The 23,234-nt window shown below is 48.3% G+C and overlaps 1 protein-coding gene and 1 pseudogene across 2 annotated transcripts in view; one reads left to right on the plus strand and one right to left on the minus strand.

Moving 5' to 3' along the window:
• CSMD2 (CUB and Sushi multiple domains 2) overlaps positions 1 to 23,234 on the plus strand; it is a 675,416-nt gene that overhangs the window by 194,805 nt on the left and 457,377 nt on the right.
• On the minus strand, positions 1,389 to 5,539 carry LOC308612706 (serine/threonine-protein phosphatase 1 regulatory subunit 10-like; annotated as a pseudogene). Its single transcript has one exon. The product of its transcript is annotated as a serine/threonine-protein phosphatase 1 regulatory subunit 10-like (transcript).

Raw genomic sequence — 23,234 nt, forward strand, 5'->3', positions numbered from 1 at the left:
TTTTATACATATTAGTGTATATATGTCAATCCCAATCTCCTAATTCATCCCCCCGCCACTTTCCCCGCTTGGTGTCCATGCGTTTGTTCTCTACATCTGGATCTCTATTTCTGCCTTGCAAACTGGTTAATCTGTACCATTTTTCTAGATTCCACATATATGCGTTAACATATGATATTTGTTTTTCTCTTTCTGACTTACTTCACTCTGTATGACAGTCTCTAGGTCCATCCACGTCTCCATAAATGACCCAATTTCATTCCTTTTTATACCTGTGTAATAGTCCATTGTATATATGTACCACATCTTCTTTATCCATTCGTCTGTCGATGGACATTTAGGTTGTTTCCATGAGCTGGCTATTGTAAATAGTGCTGCAATGAACATTGGGGTGCATGTGTCTTTTTTTTTTTATTAAATACTTCTCTTTCCACTGTTTATTATTAAAGTACAAAATATACAAACCCAAAAGAAAAAAGAAAATACTCATCCTCAAATCCACTATGGCTCTAACCCAAGACCCTGCACAAAACCCAACCAATCCACTGTTTTCATAGGAAACAACTGATGCTGAGACAGGTGAAGGAGAGGGCTGGGAGAGGGCAGGTCATCTTATCGAATCCACCCAGGAAGGCACCTGGTGGGGATTCAGAGGTGGCTGACAGGGCAAGGGAGCTGGAGGCCTCACACCCACAAGGTTCCAGGTGGGGGCCAGGAGCGCGCTAACTCCCAGAGGCAGTGCGTGTAGTGTGACTGGCATGCCCAGCACGTCGGGCTTCTGTTGATGACAAGCTGGTCTCACTGAAGTGTTTTAATTTCCAGAATGATCTGCAGGCAAGGGTGGACCACCCCCAATGGCCTCACCTATGCCAGCTAAAACTTTTCACCAGATGCCAATGTGAATTTGCCATCATTGAACCTAGCAGACCCATGATGAAAACTTGGGTGTTCACAGAAGATTGCAATGTCTTACTTGAGAAAGGACTCAATGTAAAACCTGTGTCAGGGGAGGAGTGGGGCTGATGTGTTCCAGAACTCAAATCCAGCCTGACTGAGTCCTCTCAGCGCAGTGGGATACACAATACCCCTTTTACCATCTCCCCACCCCACGAGGAAGCATGAATTTGGCTGGGATGATTTCATAAGTGCAGCTGATCCCGTGTCAGAGTTCTGTGTGCATGTGGAGGACCTACAAGAGGAGAGTAGATGTGTTCTCCAGGATAACCAGCTTTAGGTTCTCAGGCATAAAGTGGTAATACCGGAGAGGCGCTTGGCATAAAGGGCAAATCTCCTCAAAAAGTGAAGCCAACTGGGTCTCCTCTTCAGCAGTCCAGGGTACAGAATGTGTCCAGTCTCTCTCCTCCCCAGACTGGAGGAAAATATGTACATCAATGAGCACCAGTGATCAGAAAACCCCCAGGAACCCAGGCAGGTGGGCCCTGAGGGGGCCGGCTCCTCATCAGCTGGGTAAAGGGGAAAATGGGCCTCACAGAAGCCATAAAAGAGTGGAAGGAGCAAGGCTGCAGTCCACAGGGGTGTGGGCGGGGCAGGCAGGTGGTCCCTAGGGCAGGGGGGTGCCCACTGACACCCGGGTGGTAGAAGGCACAGTTGTTCTCATAGCGGCAGTTACCCTTCATCATGAAACGTCGACAAACAGGGCGATTTGACATGTCTCCTCCATGGCTGTGGCCTCCATCATGCCCTCGGTGGCCCCCTCCACCATGTCCAGGGCCATCATGGCCACGGTGCTCATGAGGGGGTGGCCCTCGATGGTCGCCTCGGTGACCAGGGCCATCATGAGGCCGGTGGCCATGGGGCCCCCCATGTCCAGGGCCTTCATGGGGCCGATGTCCGCCACCAGCACCCGTTCCTCCACCAGGGCCTTCATGAGGACGATGGCCACTACCACCACCCATGCCGCCGCCAGGGCCTTCATGGGGGCGATGCCCACCGCCCATGCCACTGCCAGGGCCTTCATGGGGATGATGTCCGCTGCCACTGCTCATGCCCCGACCAGGGCCTTCATGGGGACGATGCCCACCACCTCCGACCATGCCCCCACCAGGGCCCCCTCGTCCATTTGGAGGTCCTCCTCCAGAGCGACCTCCTGTGGCCCCTCGGAATGGAGGAGGAGGAGGAGGTGGTTCACTCCTGCCTCGGCCACCACGGCCTCTATGGTATGGCCCCAGACCTGGTCCCCCACGCATCGGGCCACCCCACATGGGGTCACCTGGGCCATCCCAGAAGGGATCACCCCCCTGGGGAGGGGGTGGGGGACCCAGGAGATGTGGACCCACTGGCCCATCAGGGCCCCCAGGGCCTCCATGGGGACCTGGCATAGGTCTGCCAGGCCCAGGCAGGAAGTGCTGCATGCCCTTGGGGCCCCCAGGGCCTCCCGGTGGGAAACCATTGGCGATGGGACCAGAGCCTAAGAGTCCATGAGGCACCAGCATCTGCTTGATCTTCTCTGAATAGTCTGGTTGCTTCAGCAGTTCCTCTGAGGGATGACTGTTAGGGCTACCCATGATGGAGGTGAGGATCTCCTGCACATTGATGCCTCCTCCTCCAGGACCCTGGGGGCTCTTCCTGGCACCCATGCTTCCCATAAGATTGGCCAGAACAGGAGGCAACTTGGAACCGCCTGCCCCATCAGGTGAGCCACCGGTCCCCCCAGGCTCCAGGGTCTCAACATATGGGGTCTCATCCATGGAACATTCCTCATCTAGGGGGATGAGTTTTGGGGGGATAGGCTCATAGGGCTCAGGATCAGGCTTGTGAGGACTTTCCTTGTTCAGAAAGAGCTCCTGAAGCATCCCCTTCTCCCGCTCAGCCTGGATGTACCGCTCCTGGCTGTTGCTTCCAGGGTTGACAAGAGGCGAGGGCAGCACCAGGGGCCGGGGGCACACCCAGGGCACCTTCTCCTCCATGTTGTCGTGGCTCAGACGCCGGGCCGTCTCAAACGTGTGTCAGTCTGACAGTATCTCTCGCTTAGCTGCCTCGCCGAAGTCTTTGATCTTATTCACGTTCACTCGTTCAGTTTCATCCAGTTCAAAATAGAAATACTCTCTCAGTTTGTCCTCCTCAGGCCAGGTCACAGTATTCCTCTTCCTGCCTTTCCAGGTCAGCTGGCTAGGATCTCCGGGACTCTCCACTGGCTTTGCATCCAGAGCTCCTGGCTCCAAAGAGTCAGTATCCATGAGCTCTGGGACTTCAACAGGGGGATCTGGGGTCCCTGGACATTCTGTGTCCATAGCCTCAGACGGACGTGCTGGCTCTGGGGAAGAAGGTTTGGCTGTGCTCCGTTCTGTGCTCATTTTCCCTTCAAATGGGCCGGGCTTGGCAGCTGTGGCTGACAGCACCTTCTTATTCTTAATTTTGATGCCTGGGACAGGGGCTGAATTGAGCACATCCAGAAAGCCCAGGCCCTCCATAGGCTGTGGCGGGATGATCTTCACTTTGAGCTCTTTGGTGGCATTGGGTGTTGTGTTGAGTGGCTTGTATTTCTTCTCTGCAAGGGCGCAGTATCTCCTGGGGCAGCTGTGGAACTCTGACGCTGGAGGGGGATGGGTTTAAGGTTGTACTTGTCAGAAACCACCACTGCACTGGCATTCTTCGCAGGCACCAAAGATGGGGTCTCCCGCTCTAGTCCGGTAGAGCGGAACTTGGCGTGACTGGGCGCCGTGGTTCAGAGGGACTTGGGCTTCTCCCTCTTCTTCTCTGGGGCCTCCTCAGCCCGAGTCGCAGCCTTCACCTCAGTCAACGGTCACTCAGGAGGGGTGGTTCGACTCTTTCCCTCTTCTTTCCGTTTCTTCTTATCTTTCTCAGCAGGCTGGGTACTGCTCTGGGAGCGGATCACAGCCATCCAGTCGCTGACAAGGACTGAGGCCAATTTCCGGAGCTCTGCTTGAGATGGTCAGCAGTGAGTGGTAGGTGCTGCAGTGTCAGTAGAATTTGCTGCAAGAGGGGAATGTTGTTGGTTGTCTTTGAATATGTCAGCCAATTGTTAAGAAGCTTGTAACCACCAACATCAATAAACTTGACCAATATTTCTGGTGAACGGGTCTGCAGGAGAATGTTCAAGTAAGTGCATCGACCCACCATCTTTCGTGCTTCCTTCATCAGACTGAAAATCTTCGAAATCCCATCCACACTCTTGACTTCCCCATCTCGGTTAAGGAAGCTTTCCAGGCCCTTGAGAAGCTCTTTGGGGTCTATGGGACCCGAACCCATGATCGAGGTTTTTATCCAATTTTTTTGCGACGTCAGCACCTCGGGCTCAGAAGGGGAGAGGGTTAAAATTTTGGAGAAAAAAAAATAAAACAACCAACCAGGATCCAAAACTCAATTATCTGGGGGGCCTCATTGGATCAAAAAGTCTCCTTAAAAAAAATAAAGGCCAACTCACTATTCATTTCCCCCCCCTCCATGTAGGGAGGGGGGTCGTAGAAAAAAACTTCTGAGTGGATTAAAAAAAGTAAACGCTGGATGAGTGAGTTTGGGTGGCTTTGGGAAGGGAGGGTGGTTGATTATTTTTGAAGTTATGTGGTGACGGTCCTTCGGCCACAGATTTCAAGTCCCAGGCAGCGTGGGCTGGTGGGGTGGGCAAGATAGGTGGGAAGGGGCAGAAGACACAAGTGGTTGGGCTGGTGGCTGCTGTTTCCCCTTTCCGCCCTCTCTCAGGATCCTTTCAAGGGCTTAGATGTTGCTGCGGCTTGTTTCTTTTCTCCTCGTGGCCGGCCCATCTTTCTCCGAGAAAATTCAAACCTCTAAACGAACCCCAGAATCTGCATGTGTCTTTTTAAATTATGGTTTTCTCTGGGTATATGCCCAGTAGTGGGATTACTAGATCATATGGTAGTTCTATTTTTAGGTTGTTGTTTTTTCGCGGTACACGGGCCTCTCACTGTTGTGGCCTCTCCTGTTGCAGAGCACAGGCTCCGGACGCGCAGGCTCAGCGGCCATGACTCACGGGCCCAGCTGCTCCACGGCATGTGGGATCCTCCCGGACCGGGGCACGAACCCGTGCCCCCTGCGTCGGCAGGCGGACTCTCAACCACTGCGCCACCAGGGAAGCCCTATTTTTAGGTTTTTAAGGAACCGCCATACTGTGCTCCATAGTGGCTGTATCAATTTACATTCCCAGCAACAGTGCAAAGGTTCCCTTTTCTCCACACCCTCTCCAGCATTTGTTGTTTGTAGATTTTCTGATGATGCCCATTCTAACCGGTGTGAGGTAATACCAGTTAGAAACTACACCTCATTGTAGTTTTTTTTTTTTAATTCATGCTCATGCCTAATTCGAAATTTTCTGCTATTTCTTTTTTTTTCTTTCTTTTTTTGAAGATGTTGGGGGTAGGAGTTTATTAATTTATTTTATTTATTTTTGCTCTGTTGGGTCTTCATTTCTGTGCGAGGGCTTTCTCTAGTTGTGGCAAGCAGGGGCCACTCTTCGTCGCGATGCGCGGGCCTCTCACTATCGCAGCCTCTCTTGTTGTGGAGCACAGGCTCCAGACGCTCAGGCTCAGTAGCTGTGGCTCACGGGCCTAGTTGCTCTGCGGCATGTGGGATCCTTCCAGACCAAGGCTCGAACCCGTGTCCCCTGCATTAGCAGGCAGATTCAAAGCCACTGCGCCACCAGGGAAGCCCTCATTGTAGTTTTGATTTGTATTTCTTTAATAATTAGTGATGATGAGCATCTTTTCATGTGCCTCTTGGCCATCTGTATGTCTTCTTTAGAGAGATGTCTATTTAGGTCTTCTGCCCATTTTTTGATCGGATTGTTTTTTTTTTTTTTTTTTTTTTTTTCGGTACGCGGGCCTCTCACTGCTGTGGGCTCTCCCGTTGCGGAGCACAGGCTCCAGACGCGCAGGCTCAGCGACCATGGCTCACGGGCCTAGCCACTCCGCGGCATGTGGGATCTTCCCAGACTGGGGCACAAACCCATGTCCCCTGCATCGGCAGGCGGACTCTCAACCACTGCGCCACCAGGGAAGCCCTGTTTGTTTTTTTAATATTGAGCTGCATGAGCTGTTTATATATTTTGGAGATTAATCCTTTGTCCATTGATTTGTTTGCAAATATTTTCTCCCATTCTGATGGTTGTCTTTTTGTCTTGTTTATGGTTTCCTTTGCTGTGCAGAAGCTTTTGAGTTTCATTAGGTCCCATTTGTTTATTTTTGTTTTTATTTCCATTACTCTAGGAGGTGGGCCAAAAAAGATTTTGCTGTGATTTATGTCATAGAGTGTTCTTCCTATGTTTTCCTCTAAGAGTTTTATAGTGTCTGGTCTTACATTTAGGTCTTTAATCCACTTTGAGTTTATTTTTGTGTATGGTGTTAGAAAGTGTTCTAATTTCATTCTTTTATATGTAGCTGTCCAGTTTTCCCAGCACCACTTATTGAAGAGACTGTCTTTTCTCCATTGTATATCCTTGCCTCCTTTGTCACACATTGGTTTACCATAGGTGCATGGGTTTATCTCTGGGCTTTCTATCCTGTTCCATTGATCTATATTTCTGTTTTTGTGCCAGTACCATATTGTGTTGATTACTGTAGCTTTGTAGTATAGTCTGAAGTCAGGGAGTCTGATTCCTCCAGCTTCATTTTTTTCCTTCAAGATTGCTTTGGCTGTCTCAAAAAATTTTAAGATTTTTTGTTCTAGTTCTGTAAAAAATGCCATTGGTAACCTGATAGGGATTGCAGTGAATCTGTAGGTTGCTTTGGGTAGTATAGTTGTTTTCACAATACTGATTCTTCCAATCCAAGAACATGGTATATCTCTCCATCTGTTTGTGTCATCTTTGGTTTTTTTCATCAGTGTCTTATAGTTTTCTGAGTACAGGTCTTTTACCTCCTTAGGTAGGTTTATTCCTACGTATATTATTCTTTTTGCTGCAATGGTGAATGGGATTGTTACCTTAATTTCTCTTTCTGATCTTGCATTCTTAGTGTATAGGAATGCAAGAGAATTCTGTGCATTACTTTTGTATTCTGCAATTTTAACAAATTCATTGATTAGCTCTAGTAGTTTTCTGCTGGCATCTTTAGGATTCTCTATGTATAGTTTCATGTCATCTGCAAACAATGACAGTTTTATTTCTTCTTTCTAATTTGTATTCCTTTTATTTCTTTTTCTTCTCTGATCGCTGTGGCTAGGACTTCCAAAACTATGTTGAATAATAGTGGCGATAGTGGACATGCTTGTCTTTTTCCTATTCTTAGAGGAAATACTTTCAGTTTTTCACCATTGACAATGATGTTGGCTGTGGGTTTGTCATATATGGCCTTTATTATGTTGAGGTAGTTTCCCTCTATGCCTACTTCCTGAAGAGTTTTTTTATTTTACTTTATTATTTATTTATTTAACATCTTTATTGGAGTATAATTGCTTTACAATGGTGTGTTAGTTTCTTCTTTATAACAAAGTGAATCAGTTATACATATACATATGTTCACATATCTCTTCCCTATTGTGTCTCCCTCCCTCCTACCCTCCCTATCCCACCCCTCTAGGTGGTCACAAAGCACTGAGCTGATCTCCCTGTGCTATGTGGCTGCTTCCCACTAGCTATCTATTTTACGTTTGGTAGTGTATATATGTCCATGCCACTCTCTTACTTTGTCACAGCTTACCCTTCCCCCTCCCCATATCCTCAAGTCCATTCTCTAGTAGGTCTGTGTCTTTATTCCCGTCTTGCCTCTAGGTTCTTCATGACCGTTTTTTTTTTTTCTTTTTTCTGGAGAGTTTTTATCATAAATGGGTGTTGAATTTTGTCAGAAGATTTTTCTGCATCTATTGAGATGATCATATGGTTTTTATTCTTCCATTTATTAATATGGTGTATCACATTGATTGATTTCTGTATATTGAAGAATCCTTGCATCCCTGGGGTAAATCCCACTTGATCATGGTGTATGATCCTTTTAACGTGTTGTTGGATTCCATTTGCTAGTATTCTGTTGAGGATTTTTGCATCTATGTTCATCAGTGCTATTGGTCTGTAATTTTCTTTTTTTGTAGTATCTCTGTCTGGTTTTGATATCAGGGTGATGGTGGCCTCATAGAATGAGTTTGGGAGTATTCCTTCCTCTGAAAGTTTTTGGAAGAGTTTGAGAAGGATGAGTGTTAGCTCTTCTCTAAATGTTTTTTTTTTTTTTGAAGATGTTGGGGGTAGGAGTTTATCAATTAATTAATTTATTTTTGCTGTGTTAGGTCTTCTCTCTGTGCGAGGGCTTTCTCTAGTTGTGGCAAGCAGGGGCCCCTCCTCATTGCGGTGCGCGGGCCTCTCACTATCGCGGCCTTTCCTGTTGCGGAGCACAGGCTCCAGACGCGCAGGCTCAGTAGTTGTGGCTCACGGGCCTAGCTGCTCCGCGGCATGTGGGATCCTCCCAGACCAGGGCTCGAACCCGAGTCCCCTGCATTAGCAGGCAGATTCTCAATCGCTGCGCCACCAGGGAAGCCCCTCTTCTCTAAATGTTTGACAGAATTCACCTGTGAAGCCATCTGGTCTTGGGCTTTTGTTTGTTGGAAGATTTTTAATCATAGTTTCAGTTTCATTACTTGTGATTATTCTGTTCATATTTTCTATTTCTTCCTGGTTCCGTCTTGGAAGGTTATACCTTTCTAAGAATGTGTCCATTTCTTCCAGGTTGTCCATTTTATTGGCATAGAGCTGCTTGTAGTAGTGTCTTAGGATGCTTTGTATTTCTGCGGTGTCTGCTGTAACTTCTCCTTTTTCATTTCTAATTTTATTGATTTGAGTCCTCTCCCTCTTTTCTTGATGAGTCTCGCTAAAGGTTTATCAGTTTTGTTTATCTTCTCAAATAACCAGCTTTTAGTTTTATTGATCTTTACTATTGTTTTCTTTGTTTCTATTTCATTTATTTCTTCTCTGATCTTCATGATTTCTTTCCTTCCACTAAGTTTAGATCGTTTATTTTAGAGTTTTCTTGTTTCTTGAAGTAGGATTATTTTGCTATAAACTTCCCTCTCAGAACTGCTTTTGCTGCATCTCATAGGTTTTGGATCATCTTTTTTTCATTGTCATTTGTCTTTAGGTACTTCTTGATTTTCTCTTTGATTTCTTCAGTGATCTCTTTGTTATTTAGTGAGGTATTGTTTAGTCTCCATGTGTTTGTGTTTTTTACATATTTTTCCCTGTAATTGATTTCCAGTCTCATAACGTTGTGGTTAGAAAAGATACTTGATATGATTTCAATTTTCTTAAATTTACCAAGGCTTGATTTGTGACCCAAGATGTGATCTATCCTGGAGAATTTTCCATGCGCACTTGAGAAGAAAGTGTAATCTGCTGTTTTTGGATGGAACAAAAATATAAATTTTAAATATCAATTAAATCTATCTGGTCCATTGTGTCATTTAAAGCTTGTGTTTCTTTATTAATTTTCTGTCTGGATGGTCTGTCCATTGGTGTAAGTGAGGTGTTAAAGTCCCCCACTATTATTGTGTTACAGTCGTTTTCCTCTTTTAGAGCTGTTAGCATTTGCCTTATGTATTGTGGTGCTCCTATGTTGGGTGCATAAATATTTATAATTGTTATATCTTCTTCTTGGATTGATCCCTTGATCATTATGTAGTGTCCTTCCTTGTCTTTTGTAACATTCTTTATTTTAAAGTCTATTTTATCTGATATGAGTATTGCTACTTCAGCTCTCTTTTGATTTCCATTTGCATGGAATATCTTTTTCCATTCCCTCACTTTCAGTCTGTATGTGTCCCTAGGCCTGAAGTGGGTTTCTTGTAGACAACATATATATGAGTCTTGTTTTTGTATCCATTAAGCAAGCCTGTGTCTTTTGGTTGGAGCATTTAATCCATTCACGTTTAAGGTAATTATCAATATGAATGTTCCTATTACCATGTTCTTAACTGTTATGGGTTTGTTTTTGTAGGTGCTTTTCTTCTCTTGTATTTCCCTGTTAGACAAGTTCCTTTAGCACTTTTTTAGAGCTGGTTTGGTAGTGCTTAATTCTCTTAGCTTTTGCTTGTCTGTAAAGCTTTTGATTTCTCCATCGAATCTGAATGAGATCCTTGCTGGCTAGAGTAATCTTGGTTGTAGGTTCTTCCCTTTCATCACTTTAAGTATGTCATGCCACTCCCTTCTGGCTTGTAGAGTTTCTGCTGAGAAATCAGCTGTTAACCTTATGGGAGTTCCTCTGTATGTTGTCATTTTTCCCTTGTTGCTTTTAATAATTTTTCTTTGTCTTTAATTTTTGCCAATTTGATTACTAGGTATCTTGGTGTGTTTCTCCTTGGGTTTATCCTGCCTGGGACTTTCTGTGCTTCCTGGACTTTGGTGGCTATTTCCTTTCCCATGTTAGGGAAGTTTTCAACTATAATCTCTTCAAATATTTTCTGGGGTCCTTTCTCTCTCTCTTCTTCTGGGACCCCTATAATGTGAATGTTTGTGTGTCTTATGTTGTCCCAGAGGTCTCTTAGGGTGTCTGCATTTCTTTTCATTCTTTTTTCTTTATTCTGTTCTGTGGCAGTGAATTCCACCATTCTGTCTTCCAGGTCACTTATCCGTTCTTCTGACTCAGTTATTCTGCTATTGATTCCTTCTAGTGTATTCTTCATTTCAGTTATTGTATTGTTCATCTCTGTTTGTTTGTTCTTTAATTCTTCTAGGTGTTTGTTAAACATTTCTTGCATCTTCTTGATCTTTGCCTTCATTCTTTTTCCAAGGTCCTGGATCATCTTCACTATCATTATTCTGAATTCTTTTTCTGGAAGGTTGCCTATCTCCACTTCATTTAGTTGTTTTTCTGGGGTTTTATCTTGTTCCTTCATCTGGTACATAGTCCTCTGCCTTTTCATTTTGTCTGTCTTTCTGTGAATGTGGTTTTCGTTCCACAGGCTGCAGAATTGTAGTTCTTCTTGCTTCTGCTGTCTACCCTTTGGTGGATGAAGCTATCTAAGAGGCTTTTGCAAGCTTCCTGATGGGAAGGACTGGTGGTGGTAGAGCTGGGTGTTGCTCTGGTGGGCAGAACTCCGTAAAACTTTAATCTGTTTGCCTGCTGATGGGTGGGGCTGGATTCCCTCCCTGTTGGTTGTTTGGCCTGCGCAACCCAGCACTGGAGCCTACCCCACTCTTTGGTGGGGCTAATGGCAGACTCTGGGAGGGCTCACTCCAAGGAGTACTTCCCAGAACTTCTGCTGCCAGTGCCCTTGTCCCCATGGTGAGCCACAGCCAACCCCCACCTCTGCAGGAGACCCTCCAACACTAGCAGGTAGGTCTGGTTCAGTCTTCTATGGGGTCACTGCTCTTTCCCCTGGATCCTGATGTGCACAGTACTCTGTGTGTGCCCTCCAAGAGTGGAATCTCTGTTTCCCCCAGTCCTGTCAAAGTCCTGCAATCAAATCCCACTAGGCTTCAAAGTCTGATTCTCTAGGAATTCGTCCTTCCGTTGCCAGACCCCCAGGTTGGGAAGCCTGACATGGGGCTCAGAACCTTCAGTCCAGTGGGTGGACTTCTGTGGTATAAGTGTTCTTCAGTTTGTGAGTCACCCACCCAGTGGTTATGGGATTTGATTTTATTGTGATTGCGCCCCTCCTACCTTCTCCTTATAGCTTCTCCTTTGTCTTTGGATATGGGGTATCTTTTTTGGTGAGTTCCAGTGTCTTCCTGTTGATGATTGTTCAGCAGTTAGTTGTGACTCTGGTGCTCTCGCAAGAGGGAATGAGCACACGTCCTTCTACTCCGCCATCTTGAACCAGTCTTCTATCTTGCAATTCTTAACCATGCTTTGAACAAGGGGCTCTGTATTTTGCACTGGGCTTTGCACATTATGTAGCTGTTTGTGCATGCGTAATATACTGGTGACCAGGCAGTGGTTTTGGAGGGTTGGTATGCCTAGACCTTAGATGAGAATCCCTAAGGGCAGGGACCACAGTTATCCAGCACTTTCTGACAGCACCCAGCATCGGCCTAGGCACAGGGGCATCCATCCAATGGCCTTTACCCACTGACCTTGGCTGGAGCAAGTTGAAAATGAGGAGAGGGTTCCCTGCACCCAAGGAGCCTCTTTAATGTGAACCCTGGACCTACTCCTGAAGATCATGTGTTTAGGGCGCTAAGCATGGAAGGCATTTGTCCTCTGGCATTATTTCAAAGCCAAATGGCAGTAAAGCCAGGGATGCTGGGCTCTGATGAGGCCTCACAAATCAGGTAGGATGCAAAACCATAGGCCTTTTTATCAGGCCTCATCCCAAGAGGACTTGTAGGGGAAGCGGGGAGCATGGGGGCCTGAGCTTCATGGTCAAGCGGAAGAGGATGAGTGGGGAGAAGAATTCTAATTCCATCCTAGGTGACTTTGATTCAAGCCTATGAGATTTACCAAGCAGTTGCTTGCTAAATAGAGGTGACCAAGGGGGACAGAGGCAGCGCAGGTGCCGAGACCAAGCAGCCCTCTGCCTCTACCTCTTAGAGGTTAAAGAATAATAGTTTCCTAAGCACTTTACACGTGCCACTTGTGAAACTGCTGAATGCTTATGTGAAAAAGTACAAGTTCTCATTCAACCCCCCACAGTCCTATGAGGGAAGTGTTAGGAGTGTCACTGTTTTCTAAATGAGGAAACGGATCCCAGAGAGATCTGATGACCTGTTCGTGGTCATCCAACTTGTTAGGGGCAAAGCAAGGTTGTAACCCAGACCTATCTCATGCCGCAGCTCACTGCCCCTCCCCCACCAGGGACTGGGGAGCCCCTGCTCTACATCAGTGGCCTCTGGGGTCCAGAGGAGGGGCTTTCATATGAGGGGAAGGGTCGTACATCAGTCCCCCTGGACAGGGCCAGAGGAGAGAGGAGGCTTGGGTCCCCATCCTCAGGAATAGAAACACAAAAGCAGAAGTCTTGTTGGGAGTGGGAGGTGTGAGTCCCAGAATTATCTCAAAAAGCCTCAGCACCTTGAGGATTCTAGAACCTTTGTCATTGCACCACTCCAGTTGCTTTATTTTCCATCCAGCAGACGTTTCCAGAGAGCCCGACATGTGCCAGGCAAGTTTTACTAGCCACCAGAAGTGTAGATATTAAAAGATAAATTGCAAATATTTATGAGGTGCCAAGCTGCAGATGTGCCATGCAGTGGGAAAACACGCAGCAGTGGATGGTAGGTGTTCCGAGGAGGTGTGCTCAGAGCAGGGCTGCCAGACCCAGCCTGGGCGCAGTCAGGGGAAATGTCTCAGCCAGGAGACAGCTGATCACACACAAGGCAATGGCATTTAGAAGCCTAACAGGAGTTTTCCAGGGTAAGGAGGATGGAGGATGCCAGGAAAAGTGGTCCAGGCAAAATGGGCAGCTCCAAGGTCAAAGACACAGAGGATGGATAGACCAGCGTCTGAACGGGAACATCTTGGTGGTCCATTGCCTACAGCTTGGGGTTGTAAAGCAAAGAACGCAGGAGAGGCCACAGAGGCAGGACACAGGCCCTGCGGAGGAGTTTGGCCTTTATCTTGAAGGTCTCATTGGGGATAAGGGAAAAGTTCATCAAATGATGACACTACCCTTTCCCAAACGTGGCTCTCCCTCTCCCGGGAAGGCTTGGGTGCAGCACAGATTATTGGGCGAGGGACTCGATAAAGGGCGTTAAGGAAGAGAGTGATGTGGTCAGGGATGCCTTTGAGAGATCACTCTGGGAGCCACAGTGAGGAAGGCAGGAGGGCAGGATCTGGACTCTCACCCTGTGACAGCAGGATCTGGGCTCTCGGGTGGGTGGTGCCTGCCCTTTCTTCCTTCCTTCACTTATTCATTCATTCAGCGGATATTTACTAAGGGCCATCTATGTGCCAGGCACTGCTCTAGTGCTAAGAATAGGAAGGAACGAATCAGAAACCTCTTCCACAAGGAGCTTACATTCTAGAGAATATAAACCATCAAGTTAAATGACTACAGAATGTGTTAGATGCGGAGAGGTGGGGCGAGGTGTGGGGCTTGCGATTTTAAGTAGGATGGTCAGGAAAGATCTCACAGAAAAGCTGACATTTGAGGAAACAGCTGTTGGAGGTGAGAGAGTGAACCTTCTGACCTTTGGGAGGAAGATGGTTCCAGGCAGAGGGAACTGCAAGTGCAAAGGCCCTGAGGCAGGAGTAGAGCAGTAGAGAGGAGGGCAGACGAGGAAGAGTTTGTGTGGGACCTTGCAGGCCTTCCCAAGGACTTCGGCATTTACTCTGAGAGGGGAAGCTGTTGGAGCATTCGAGCAGAGGAGCGGTAATAAATTGATTACTGCAGGGTTGTTTGTCAATCAGATGTTTGTCAAGTGAATCCAGCTTAAAATCCCCTACGAGAACCCAGGCTGACCTAACAGTCCTTGCTTGGAGGTGGCTGGTTCCCACAGAGCAGGTGCATTTTCAGAGTCCTGCTTTTACCAAATTAAATCTTTATGTCCCCGCCCCCCTCAACCCTTCTGGGAGAGAGAACCAGACCCTCAAATAGCAACACTGCCCACTTATAGCACTCACTCTTCCCCGCCCCGGGGACTGCTTCTAGGCAGATCCGCTCACCCTCATTAAAAGTGGATGAAGCCTGCAAGGAGGGGAGGAAATATGCAAAGAAGATGGGAATCATGAGAGTGAGGCTGCTGGGCCCTGCAGTCAGAGTTCTTGAACGAAAGAGCCTGAACATTCTCTCTCTCGCTGAGCCCGCATGCACTTGCTGAATGCTCTCCATCCCAGCCTAAACAGCTATGGACCATTTATTGGGCACTTACTATGTGCCAGGATCTGTGATAAGTACTTTACATGATCTATCTCATTTAATTCTTTCAACACCCCTGAGTTTTAATAACTCTCACTTCACACATGAGGCACCTGAGGATGAGAGAGGTGCAGTAGATTTCTCAAAGTCACACAGCTCAACTGGAGCCTGGGTCTGTCTGACTCCAGAAGCCTGCTTAGAGCCACTTGTCCCACCTGTCACTGAAACATTGGCGGCCACTGCTTTCCAAACAGGAGAGGGCACACCAGGCCAGGAGACCCGATTCCCAGTGAACACAGCCGTCCAGCCCTCGGCAGCATAATGGGACATCGGTGGCGGGCTGTGGGGAAGGGGTGGGGTTGGGGGCCAGGATGGGCTTGAACTGGGCGAAGGGGCCAAGCTGCTGATCGTAATGAGGGTGCGCAGCAACATAACTGCAGAGCCCCAAACGTCCCCTGACCTATCTGCAGGGGTCTGATCCAGTGCGGGAGACCAGGCAGAGGGGCGCTCCAAGCCAGAGAGTTCTGGGTACTCTGTCTTTTGAAAGTAGGACTCCAGCTGGCCAGCAAGGGGTTGGCAGACAGTGATGCTCTCTGTCACACTGATGGGCTGGATTTAGTTCAAGGTCCAGTGCTAGCTGGGAATGGGAGAGAAGGACAGGAGACGGAGACAGAAACCCTGACCCAGGCTTGTCTGAGCCAACACAGAGATCAGAGAAAGGATGGGCGACATGGCCCACTCCAGACCCTGTCCCCCATGGGCATGCGCCCTGGAGCACTGCCCCCCAATATCTTACTAATTCCAGAGTCACCTTCAAACCAGATTTGTCCCCAGTCTGGGAGCGACTTCTAAACACCTATGCATAGATTATGCAAAACACCAAGAAAGAACTGCAAAAGTCTCATTCTCCGGAAAGATTGTTAGCTGGGAGAGGAAGCATCTGATTCTCGAGCTCAGAATGGTTGGCAAATGAGTTTCCATTTCCACGCGAAGTGATTGTGGCCCCCCGGCTCCCCCAGCACCCGGTGCAGGCTTCTGCTCCAGCACCCCCTCGTCTTCCTGTAATTATTTGCTTATACATTTGTCTCCCTAACAAGGCCACAAGCCCCTGGAAGGTGGGGTCTGAGTCTGATCCATCGCCCTGCCCCTGATGCCTGGCACAGGCTGCTCCATAGAGTTCTAAAATAAATTAATGAATAATTAGGAAGAAACGTCTGCGGGAGAGCTCCAAGCTTCCGAACCAGTGGTCTGATAATGTCTGTGCAAGTGCAGCGGGCTCCTGTGCATTTTGTGTGTTGAATAATTGAGCGAGGGATGCCAGAGGCAGAGGAGATGTGAGATTTCTCGGACCTGACAGATGAAAGACAGTTTCAGTACACAGGAGGCCGGGGTGAGGTCGAGACCCCTCCTGGGGCTTCATCAGGAGGAAAGGGTAGGGTGAGGGGCACAGCTTCAGATGGAGGAAGTGGACAGGTGATCCTGGTGCTGGGAGCACCAGGGACCACAGAAGGGGCCAGGGGCAGGGGCAGGGTAGGTGGACCCTGAGACCCAGAGGGCTGCCGTCTTATGGTGACCAGTATTTGGAGAGGGGCTGGAAGTCCAGGTAGAAGATAAGACTTCATTAATTCATTCAACTTGTGTCCTCGGCGCTAGGACCCAGCAGTGAAAAGATGGTCGCTGCCCTTGAGGAGGTTGACTTCTAGTGTGGATTCAGGTCAACAGGTAAATAATCGAATTTCAGAGTGGGATAAGCAGTGCACAGAAACAGGGCCAGGGAAAGAGAGCGGTGAGTTGAATTATTGTGGATAGACCCGTCCAAGAGGGCTTCTTCGAGGAGCTGACACTTGAGCAGACACCTGAGTGATGCCAATGCACCTGCTTTGGTGGCTCTGGGTTTGGCACGTTTGAGGAGCTGCCAGAAGGCCTCAGTGGCAGGAGACGGGCTCGGTGGGGAGGGAGGGGGCACGTGACCAACTGTGCTGCTGTGTCCTGACCCAGGCTTTCCCGGGACATGGGGCTTTCTGTACTAAACCTGGTCCCAGGCAAACTGGGACTGAGCTGGTCACCTAGAGGCAGGACAGGAAAACAGAGAGGAGGGCGGGGGCTGGAACACACAAGGCTGCTGCCTCTGAGCCCGCGCTGAGGGGTTTGGGTTTTATTCTGCGTTTGAGGGGAATGGAAGACAGCAACTTCTTTCTGGTGTGACAGGTACCCCTGAGTGCCTCCTCTGTGCCCAGGGCTGCTCTGAACAGTGAGCGGGGGTGGGGTGCACACAGTCCTGCCTTCACGGATTTGGGGCTTTTGTGGTCTCTCACACTGGCAGTGAAGTCACTGTTGCCACACGTTTTCTCTTTGGCATTTTCCAACTAAGCTTGAGATAAACAAAGGAAAACATCTGTAGCGATCAGAGCAGGTGCTTTCCTTTCCCATCCAGATCACCGGGACACTATTTCCAGACATCATTTCATTGTTACAGAGAAGGAAGAGCGTGTTATCTGATCTCACGCTGCAGCCCAGGCCACCTGAAAATCAAATCCAGGCTCACTTTGCACACCTGAGTTGGAAGGGCACAGGGCAGCTGGGAGGTGGAGATAAGGGGACAGTTTCAGCGCAGCCTGGTGAGGGCCGTGGTGGCTGTGTGAGTGGGGAGCTGCCACACCAGCAACAGCGAACGTCTACTAAACACCGACTGTGTCTGCTTCCCATTGCCATGTCACAAATTGCCACACACAGAGCCACTTAGAACACATTTATCATCTCACAGTTTCCTGGGTCAGAAGTTTGGGCATGGCTCCACTGGGTTCTCTATTCAGGGTCTCACAAAGCTGGAAGCTAGGTGTCTGCTGAGGCTGGGGTCTTATCAGAGGCTTGGGGTCCTTGCTCCAGCTCACGTGACCGTGGGAAGATTTCATTTCCCTGCAGCTGTAGAGCCATGGCTGCTGGCTTCTTTAAGATCAGCAGAAGAATTTCTGCTGCTTCAAGTCTCTGACCACCAAAGCCTCAGGCTCACCTGATTTGGTCAGGCCCACCCAGAAGATTTGTTTTTTTTTTTAACTCAAGGTCAGCTGTTTTGGGTTTTAATTATATCTGCAAAAAAATCTTCCTTCGCCTTTGCCAAATAACTCTGTCTAATCACGGGCATGACGTCCCATCATATTCATGGGTCACACCCACACCAAGGGGAGGGCATTATGGAGGTGGGACTCAGAACTCTACTTACCATACGAGCCACGTAAGAAGTGCTGTACACACATCAGCTCGTTTACTTCTCAGAACGATCCTATGAGATGGATACTGCTATTGGCCCCATTTTACAAATTAGCAATGTGAGGCAGAGAGAGGGCAAGTAAGAAGCCTGAGGTCCACAGCTAGGACCTCAGGAGAAGCTCGTGCTTTGGCAAAGCACAGTGTCCTGGAGCCAGGATCCCTGGGGCACTCAGGGAAGGAGGAGGGGAGGGGAGCCCGCCAAAGTTCCCATTGCTGTTTCTAAAACGTTGCCATGGAAACCCTGCATGAAGCATCACTTAAAGTGCTGTTTGATTATTTTTTCAGGGCGGCATCTGCAAGCACATAGCAGCAGCACCAACACACACACACACACACACATACACACCGTGGTTGAGTTCATGGGCCGAGTGGCAGGCGCATGGCAGGAGGTCCGGAAGGTCCACTGATAATGGAATATGCTCATTGGCATGATCAGGGCCTGCTGAACGTCCCTGTTGCGGGGACCCAGATCTGGGGAACCATTCAGGTCCTGTTAGTTTTCACTGACTGTGCGCCCAGAGGGAGCCATCTCCCAGTTGCTCCCTTCTCTCCTCCCACCAGGCCTACATTCCTGGCCCCATCCTGGCCACATCCTTCCTGGGCCTTCTCATAGCAGCAGTCTTTTTTTTTTTTTTTTTTTTTAACATCTTTATGGGAGTATAATTGCTTTACAATGGTGTGTTAGTTTCTGCTTTATAACAAGGTGAATCCGTTATACGTATACATATGTCCCCATATCTCTTCCCTCTTGCGTCTCCCTCCCTCCCCCCCCTCCCACCCCTCTAGGTGGTCACAAAGCACCGAGCTGATCTTCCTGTGCCATGCGGCTCATAGCAGCAGTCTTGGTGCCTTGGCCCAACCAGGGAGAGGGTGAGACCACTGTAGAACTCATGGAAGTCAAGCCCAGACAAGGGACTCAGGAAGGCTCCAAAGCTGCTCACTAAGCCCCTTTGAGGAGTTCAGCTCCCATCATGACACAGCAAGGCCTGGACACTAACTGATCTTGTCCCAAATCTTGAAGTGAGGGCTGGCCCAGCAGACCAAGGAGGCAGGATGTCCAGGGTAATGATTATGTCGACAGCTATGATCCTAGTGACTGCCAGCTAGTTTGACTTCTGCCAGGCCCCACACAAAGTGCTTTGTAGCCATTGTGTCTAATCGCTCATTTGTCAGTTCATCCAACAAATATTTATCACACAATGGCTGTGCCAGGCTCTGGGTCTACACGTGTGAAACGGTGAGACTTGGACCTTATGTTCTCGTTCGGGGAGACAGACAATAAACAAAAGGGGAAAAATGACCCATTGCAGTAAGTGACACAAAAAGGATTAAAACAGAACAGTGTTGGGGGCTTCCCTGGCCGTCAAGTGGTTAGGACTCCATGCTTCCACTGCAAGGGGCACAGGTTCGATCCTTGGTCAGGGAACTAAGATCCTGCAGGCCGTGCGGCACGGCCAAAAAAATAATAATAATAAAATAAATAAAATGTTAAAATAAATAAATAAATAGAATAGAATAGTTGGAGGGAGGGCCCGAGGGCTTCTTTGATTTGTGTGGTGAGAGGAGGCCTCTCTGAGGAGGTGAAAGTTAAGCAGACATCAGAATAAAAGGCTGTGCCAGGGAGAAGGTACAGCTGATGCAAAGGCCCTGAGGCAGGAACTGGCTTGGTGAGCCTGAGGAACAGAAGGAAGGGCCGGTGTGTGTGGAACGCAGAGAGTAAGGAATAGAGGGCAGGAGCGGAGGTTGGCCAAGGAGACTTTGTAGGTTCAGGTGAGGCATATGGGTTTTATGTGAAGGGAGATGAAGTGCCTTTGAGGTATTTTCAGCAAGGCAGATGCATGCTCTAACTTGTGTTTTAAGAGATCACTCTGGCTGCTTCTCGAAGAATGGCTGTGTGGGCACAAGAGAGCAGTCAGAGGTCCAGTTAGTAGACGTCTGTGGAGGCCAGGGAAAGGATGCTGATGGCTTGGACCATGGAGGCCGCACTGCAGCGGGAGAGAAGGACATGCATTCCGGTGTGGTCAGCAGTGCTAGCTGATGATTTGGATATGGGGGTGGAGACAAGTTTTCTGGACTACTCCTAGGCTTTGGGGGTGAGCAGCAGGGTAGATTCCATCCTCGTGATAACTCTAAGGTACACTGTTATCTGCATTTCATAAGTTAACAAAGCAGGCCCACAATCACCTGACATCTGCCATAACATGGATGACCCTTGAGGACATTACGCTAAATGATAAGAAGTAGTCAAATTGGGGCTTCCCTGGTGGCGCAGTGGTTAAGAATCCGCCTGCCAACGCAGAGGACACGGGTTCGAGCCCTGGTCCGGGAAGATCCCACGTGCCGCAGAGCAACTAAGCCCGTGTGCCACAACTACTGAGCCCACGCACCTAGAGCCTGTGCTCCACAACGAGAGAAGCCAGTGCAATGAGAAGCCCACACACCACAACCAAGAGTAGCCCCCGCTCACCGCAACTAGAGAAAGCCTGCACGCAGCAACAAAGCCCCAGTGTAGCCAAAAATAAATAAATAAATAAATAAATAAAAAAGGAAGTAGTCAAATTCACAGAGGGAGAGAGTGGCAGTTGCCAGGGGCCAGGGGAAGAGGGGGTAGGGTTAGTGTTTAATGGTTATGGAGTTTTCTTTTCACAAGATGAAGAGTGCTGTGGATGGATGCTGGTGAGGGCAGCGCAACAAGGTGAATGTACTGAATACCGCTGAACTGTGCCTTAGAAAGGGTCAAGATGGTAAATTTTATATTATGTGTATTTTCCACAATTTCAAAAAAAATGGAAAATAGGCCCAGCCAGGATCACACTGTTAGTAGGAGGTCAAGCCAGGTTTTTGAACTGGGCCCAGCAAACTCCACATCTGGTGTGTTGAACTGCCCCCAGGGAGCACAGGGCCCCAGCCTGTGTGTGAGCTCACCTACCTCCCCAGCGCCAAGGCGAGGGTCACCCCACCTTGTGTGGGCACCAAGCGAGGATGCCAACCCTACATGTGGCTGATTGGGTGCCTACTTGTTGATGTTTGAAAGGCGAGGGGAACAACAGAAAGCAGACCAGTCTCAACACTTCATTTTGTCTAATAATCGTGTGCGTGTGTGTGTTTGTGTGTGTGTGTGTGTGTGTGTGTGTGTGTTTTCCAAAGCAGCCCTTTAGAAACGATGATGCTGGTGCTGGTGGTGATGAAGATGACGATGACAATAACAAAATGATGAAAATGTCAGCTCCCACACATGAACATATGTGTGCCATGCGCTTTCCATATAACATTTTATCGATCCTCTCCATGACCTATGTGTGCACTTTCATTATCCCATTCTACAGATGAGAAGACTGAGGCTAAACGAGATTTAAAGACTCACCCAAAGCTGCCTGCCAGTCAGTGGGAGTGAAAATTCAAAGCTTGGCCTGTCTCCAGATGCCTTTCTAGTAAGGGCCCAGGTTAAATGAGGAGGCTAATTAAGAAGGTATAACTGTGCTGCTTCTCAGCGTTCTATTTTTGGGGCCAACTTGAAGGGACACAGATAATTATTTCCTGGAATGAGCATCTTCTGCACAGGCCCCAGGATCCTCCATACTCAGCCTCCTGCGTGGAAGCTGACACCGCCTTTGCTTGGCGACAAGTCACAACAAGGCTGGGCCCACACCCGCCCCGCCCCACTCAGACAGCACCTCACGGGGAAACAAGATAAAACAAAATTAAGCTGAGCTCCTAATTCACATTCCATCTCTGGCAGCTCCTTGATGATAAATAGTCTGGAATTGGAAATGATGCAGGAGGGAGGCAGATGGCGATCTGGGCAGAGCGGCTCTGCAGACCGTTTCCACTTGGGATCACGCTCTCTGCTTCCCAGGGCAGCTAGGCAGGCAGGGTCTACGGCGGGGGTGAGCAGCCACCTTCTCCTCTTCCTTTAAAAAAATTATTATTTTTAATCATGATAAAATAGACATAACGAAGTCCACCATTTTCAAGTGTACATATCAGTGGCATCAAGTATATTCATGTTGTTCTACAGCCACCACCAGATTCCATCCCTAGAATATGTTCATTTCCCCAGCTGAAACTGTACCCATAAAATACTAATCCCCATTCCTCCCTCCCCCCAGCCCCTGGCAACCACCCTTCCATCTCTTTCTCTGTGAATTTGACTACTCTAGGGACCTCATATCAGTAGAATGTGCGCCATTTGTCTTTTTGTGACTGGCTTGTTTCACTTAGCATGGTGCCCTCAAGGTTCATCCATGTTATAGCATGCTACAGAATTTCCTTCCTTTTTAAGGCTGAGAAGTATTCCATTGCATGGATAGACCACATTTGGTTTACCCATTCATCCATCGATAGACACCTGAGTTATTTCCACCTTTTGGCCAGTACGGATAATCCTGCTGTGAACATGCCTCCTCCTCTCCCACCCTAGGCTTGACCATAACTGTATAATCTGGGTGTAGAGGTGGCCAGGTTAAGTCAGTGTCCCCCACAGGACTGCCACCCTGCACAGTGCCCCCATGTACCCCTCACCTCGCCTCACCAGATCTCACCCCAGGTCTTGCAGGTTTCCATAGCAACCCTATGTCAATCAGCTGTGAAAGGCAGTCAAGTGTAGTGGTTTGAGTCCTGGCTGTGTTACTTACCAGGTTGGTGACGTCGGGCAAGTTCTCTTATTGTCTATGGCCTCAGTTTCTTCACCTATAGAGCTGGAATCATAGTAGGACCTGCTTCACAGCTAAGAGGAGGGGTTGCAGAAAATGGTACTAGCGCTTGTTCTGTGCCAGGCATCGTGCTAGTGCTCTGCATGGATTATCTGACCCCACAACTACCCTACATGGCAGTTATCCCCTTAATTAAAGGTAGTGTAACTTTATCTATAAAGTTATCTGCTTTCTAGATGCGGAAACTGAGTCTTGGGGAGGTGAAGCCCTTGCCAGTAAGTGGTGATGCTGGGATTCTGAGCACTGGGCTTGCACTCTTGTCTAATACCTTATCCTGCCTCCTGTGCCTGGAAGGCATCTAGCACAGGGTCTAGTCCACAGGAAGTGGCCAGCAAATGAGGACCAGTGTGATAAATTTTGGACATGGCCATAGCTGGCTCCTGGGTTGATGAAATCAACCTGTATCCTCCAGGGAGCAGAGTTGGCTTTATCAGGCAAGGCCATTATTTGGCTTGGACATTTTGAACTTGGGGCTGGGCTGACAGGTCTGCTTTGCTGGGCAAAAGCACTAGAGATCTATACCTAACCTCAGGGACCTGTGAATCC

This window comes from Mesoplodon bidens (assembly GCF_964165515.1).
Source record: "Mesoplodon bidens genome assembly, chromosome: 2".
NCBI classification, from domain to species: domain Eukaryota; kingdom Metazoa; phylum Chordata; class Mammalia; order Artiodactyla; family Ziphiidae; genus Mesoplodon; species Mesoplodon bidens.